Source organism: Hemibagrus wyckioides, linkage group LG19, assembly GCF_019097595.1.
Source record: "Hemibagrus wyckioides isolate EC202008001 linkage group LG19, SWU_Hwy_1.0, whole genome shotgun sequence".
Classification (NCBI taxonomy): domain Eukaryota; kingdom Metazoa; phylum Chordata; class Actinopteri; order Siluriformes; family Bagridae; genus Hemibagrus; species Hemibagrus wyckioides.
In genome coordinates, this window is record NC_080728.1 from 24,184,830 (window position 1) to 24,190,829 (window position 6,000).

The window sequence follows — 6,000 nt, forward strand, 5'->3', positions numbered from 1 at the left end:
TTTTCACAGTGAAACACTGCAGTTTATGGCAATGTACAGAACCAGAAAAGTCTGAATCCACCCACCTGTGCAGGTAATACGAGCCACTTCATCACGATTATCACATCTGTTCTGTCCCCAGGGTGAAGATGGACACTGCCACAGATTAGAGTCGTGTTTCCTACATTTCAGTTCATCCAGCCAATTAGGAGCAGATTTTACTCGTGCTTCAGTGTTTGACAGACTGCCTCGTCTTCCACAGTTCAGCTCTCGACACACCATGTTTACCGTCTCATCATCCATCTGATTGTAACACACATTACCCCAGGTTCCATTGTAGAACACTTCCAGATTCCCCTCACAGCCCTCTGAGAGTCGGATCTCTTTAAACTCTGGAGAGAGAAGGACGACTTACACTTCATCTGAAAATGTTCTGTTTTATTGACACAGTTGTCGATACATGTGTAATAAGGCCTTACTATCATGTTCAATTTTAGGACCTTTGGACTTCAGTTTTTAAATAAAACACATACATATCTAACAGGTTTATTGTCAGTCATCACACTGTACCTGAGCAGACGACTCCTACGTCCTCATGGTGTCCACATTCACCCTCTTCACACAGCTGAAATCTGCAGTTCCACAGGGACGTCTCGGTCCCCTCACACTCCACCTCATTCAGCCATATGGACCCAGTTCCAGGACCAAACCAGGCTGGTATGTGGGTACTGAGGGCCACTCCACACTGCAGCTGTCTGCACACCACCTGGGCATCCTCAATACCCCACGAGTCATCACACACTGTCCCCCACGAGCCGCTGTGGAAAACCTCCAGCCTTCCTGCACAGTCTCCCCCAGAACCAACCAACCTGATGGAGCTGTAGGCAGGGTTGAAAAAACCTGCAGTGTGGCCAAAAATGTAACATAACTTTATCCTCTTAAGACCCGAGCTTTAGTTTTGCATGATTTTTTTTTATAGGTGTTTGGGGTTAGTTACACCTAATAAATATAAAAATATAAGCACTGTCTTTGAACAGGAAATAGTTTTTGAAAAAAATTATGTCCTCATTTGAGGACATTGGGTTTATTTTACTGCATACAATAAAAACACAATAAAGACAATAAAATTTGTACAGTAAACCGTGTATAACAAAGTATGAAACTGTTAATTTCAATGTCTGAACATTGTGCAAAAGCAATATTGCAAACAGTGAAACACAAATAAAAGCCCTGTGATTACTCTACAGGTACATCTCAAAAAAATTAGAATATCATGAAAAAGGTCAATATTTTTTGTCACTCAGTTCAGAAAGTGAAACCCATATATTATATAGATTCATTACACATAGAGTGAAATATTTCAAGCCTTTATTTCTTGAAACTGTGATGATTATGGCTTACAGATAAAGAAAACCCAAAATTCTGTGTCTCAGAAAATTAGAATATTGTGATAAAGTTCAATACTGGAAAGTCATGGTGTCACACCCTAATCAGCTAATTACCTCAAAACACCTGCAAAGGTTTCCTGAGCTTTTAAATGGTCTCTCAGTCTGGGTCAGTAGGCTACACAATCATGGGGGAAAAAATATTAACCTTTTTCATGATATTCTAATTTTTTGAGATGTACCTGTATAGTCCAAACTAGGAATGATATTTTGTCCATAAGAACAGTCTGCCAGATCTACTGCCCAGTGTGAAATTCTGCAAAACAGTTGCGTTTGGTTTGCAAGCATAGCAACACAATACATGTCACATACCCCGCAAAAGATTTGCCAGAGCAACACTGTTCTGCTGAATTGATTCTGATAAATCAGGTGCAAGATAAGCTTTATCACATAGCTGGTTTACACCAGGATCAGCATCATGACAATTAGATAAATCCTCCAACTCAGAGCTCTCTCCTATTATTACATTTAACAATCTTTCAGCTCTTGACAATGAAATATGCCCTAGAAATGTATCATAGAAGAAAAAATAAATAAAACCAAAGGAGAGTCATGTTTACTACATGAAAGAATTCAGTAAACGGTTGGGTTCTTCTCAAATCTTTCCAAGCTATGTGCTCTGACCTGAGCATGTTCACTTTGCAATTATACCATTATAAAGTCCTAATGTCCTCAAACGAGTACTGCCTAATTAAATCTTGTTACTATTGATAAAACTTGCTAAATTTGTAAGCCACGTGAAACTTTAAATGTTAGTAAGCATAAATAAAAAAGTTTTTACCATAGACATTGATAATGTTTTGTACCAGTTCCACTTTTATCTCTGAATCCACTGCATTACGTGTTGACTGAGATTCAAGCTATATTATATTTCAACTACTAAGCTGATTGTGCTTTAGCTACCACTAGGTGGTGCTACAAGGTGTCTACAAACGAGGACAACAGGTCTAAATTAGGCAGAATTAAGTATAAGGTGCAACGAGCCCAAACTGTAATGTCTCCATATGAGGATGCAGGATCTCAGGAAGATGTTTAATTACTCTGTATATTTAAAAGGACATTTTAAAAAATGAAGAGAAAGTGCTATTTACCTGAGCAGGTGATGTAGAGCTGTTCCTCAGAGCTGCAGTTGACAGGTTCAGCTTGTGGCCTGCTGCAGTTCCCCAGATGAGCTTCACTCCCAGAGCAGCTGAAACCCGTTACACACATGTGTTTGTGTTCAGTGGTGGATGGAGAGGAGCGGTAGTTCAGCACAGAGCCACAGCCCAGCTGTCTGCAGAGCACAGACGCCTCAGACAGACTCCACGAGTCCAGGAGAACTCTCCTCCAGTGCTGCCTGAAATAAATCTCCACCTCCCCCTGACACTCTCTCCCTCCAGACAACCGCACTCGCCCCTCATGAAACACCATGGATGATCCTGAAGCAGAAGAACATCATTTAAATATTCTAATGAACTCTGACTTTATTCAGTAACGTGGTGTACGTGATGTTAATATCTCACCATTACAGATGACTCCAGCGTCGTGTTTATGAGAGCATGCAGCTCGACTCCATGATGAGACGCCACATCGTGATAGGTGTGTCTCCTTCCCCTGACAATCAAACACATCAGCCCAGATGTGGCCACTCCCCTCCCCAAACCAGTCCACCTCCACCACAGCCACAGCACTCCCACAATCCAGCTGTGCACACAGAACATCTGCAGCTCTCATATCCCAGCCTACAGCACAAACTGTGCCCCACTCACTGAGGTACTGGAGCTCCACTCGACCAGAACAGGAGTCCGGTCCGTTCACCAGCCGCGCCTCTGTGTGACATGAACAAACAGCCGAGAGCTCAGTGAAAGAGGAACATTAACACAGGAACCTTAAAGTTTGATGGACAGCTATGTGGTCTCTATTTAAACAGAAGTTACATCATGATACTTAACCAGAACATATTAATCCCACATCGTTGTCATGGGAACAGTGTGAGTGTTTGAGTGAAGATGATGTTGGACAGAAGTAAATCTCAGATTCGTTTCCTCTACACTGAAGCTCCTCTGTCCACACCTGACCCTCCCCTCGGCCAAAAGCAGCTGATCCCAGAACTTTCACAGGAATCCCACAGTCCAGCTCTCGACACACAACCTCTGCATCCTGCTGGTCAAAGTCAGCATCACACACTGTGGACCAGGAACCTCCATGAAACACCTCCACTCTCCCAGAGCACTGGTGAGGACCAGCAGTGAGTCTCAAACTCTGACCTGTGTTTTTATTTAATTGTGTAAATATCATACACATGTTCAACTAGTTAGAATATCAGTATTCAATGTACTACCAAAATGATTTAAATGTAAACAAACTCCACATTTTGTTAAAATTATTTATGTATTTTTGTAATTAAAATCATGTTCATAATGTAACTAATTGTAATGGTTTTTCATTTCTAAATACAGCGGTTTACCTGAACAGGTGACTCCAGCATCTCCCGTATGATCACAGTAATGTCCTGCTTGTGAGCTACAATTGTTCAGCGTCAACTCAGATCCTCTACAGTACAAATCATATATCCAGATTGGTCCTGATCCTTGTCCAAAGTCAGCCCAATAACTAATCTCTACAGCCTCCCCACAGCGCAGCTCTCCACACACCACTGCAGCATCTTTCATATCCCAGGCAGAACAACACACTGTTCCCCACTGACCATCATGAAGAACCTCCACTCTCCCAGCACAGCGACTTCCACCATTCACCAACCTCACACTGTCTGAGAGAGAGAGAGAGAGAGAGAGAGAGAGAGATGTACAGATGTGTATAGAGACATGGTATCAGCATCACACTCTGGTTCTTTGTTCTCTTTGTAAACAATGACAGTAAATCCACTTGGATGTTATTTATGACTGTGTTCATCACTGAAATTACAGTTCTGTCACATTATTATCATACCTGTCAGTATAACTGTCTTCTGATCAGCTGTAATGGTGTCATCACTATTCTCAGCTTCATGATCTACATTAAAACACAGATATTTAAGTGGTGAAGTCATAATGAACATTAAAGTTACAGAAATAGTGTTCAAGAGTCACAACTATTACAGTGGGCCGTATTCAGAATCAGTGACTTAAGTCCAAAAAGAACATCAACATGTAAACAGGGAAAATTCCTCGTATTCAGAGTCATGTTCTGCAGCTTCTTAACTCAGTATTATGGGTTCTTCATTTATATTATTATAATAAATCTGCATGTAGTTCATGACTTTAAAGTTGCAAGATTTTTCTCTGGCAGAAATTTGAGAGATTTTTCAACAGCATGTAGACCACTGAAAATGACACTTTTTAAACTAATACACTGATAGATCACATTAATCAGTAGCACAGGGAATTGCACTTGATCCAGCGCATGCTGATATTTTACATTTAATGTTTTTCTATCACGCTCTAACAGTTTATCATGTTCAGTTTATCAGTTTATCATGTTTCATGTAACTGGATATAATGTATTTTAACATGTCTTTAAAGAGTTATTTTAATTTGTTCAATATAAAAAAAAACATATTCAACATTAGTTGAATATTCACATTGTGTTAATTCAGTGTTTTGTCCTGTATAGAAAACATGCACAGAGTTTGAAGAATAAACTGACCCGTAATAATCCGAGCTCTCTGTTGGTTCAGTTAAATCAAATAAAACCAAAGTGTGAATGTTTAAGGCAGAAGTTGGTACACAGGAGATAAACCTGTGAACACCCTTTATTGATCATCTATTTCTATTTTTTCCTCTAAAACTGATTTTACACCAGCCTGCAGAGACACTCTTCATGAAAATGAACATTAGACCAGATGATGGCGGTCCAGTCTGTTACGCTCAACATTTATTTTCTGTATTTTACAAATTATTCACAGTCTTTGTTTAAGTTATTTATTTTAGAACTTAAATATTGTGTTGATTAGGATATTTTCTAGAACACATATTAAATTTTATGATTAAAACCAGTTTACCAGAGCAGGTGACTCCAGCATCATGAACATGCTCACAGCCATAACTTTTCCCCCAGCCTGCTGACCCACAGTCCTTCAGTGTCGACTCTGATCCATTACAGTCCACACTATCCATCCAGATTGGTCCTGATCCTTCACCAAAGTGAGCAACATATCGTGCATTTACAGCCTCCCCACAGCGCAGCTCTCTACACACCACTGCAGCTTCTCTCATATCCCAGCCACGACTACACACTGTTCCCCACTGACCATCATGAAGAACCTCCACTCTCCCAGCACAGCGACTTCCACCATTCACCAACCTCACACTGTCTGAGAGAGAGAGAGAGAGAGAGAGAGAGAGAGAGAGAGAGAGAGAAAGATTTTATTTTTATATTTACTCTTTCTCTCTCAACTTTCTCTCTCTCTCTCTCTTGCACACACACACACACAGACACACAGTATTATGTTAGTTAAGTTATTTTTTCCTCACAATAAATCATGTCTAAACTCTAAACATTAATCTGGAGCTGATTGTATAAGTGACGCCTCAGAACAAACCCTGAGGATGATGTGTGTACGCTCATGTACAGCTTTTTAAATTCTATAAAAATCAAA

The 6,000-nt window shown here is 40.3% G+C and overlaps 1 pseudogene; it reads right to left on the bottom strand.

The window, feature by feature from the left end:
- The window catches only part of LOC131370087 (deleted in malignant brain tumors 1 protein-like), a 33,497-nt pseudogene extending 27,876 nt beyond the window's left edge, over window positions 1–5,621 (bottom strand).
- Between the last annotated feature and the right edge of the window lie 379 nt (window positions 5,622–6,000).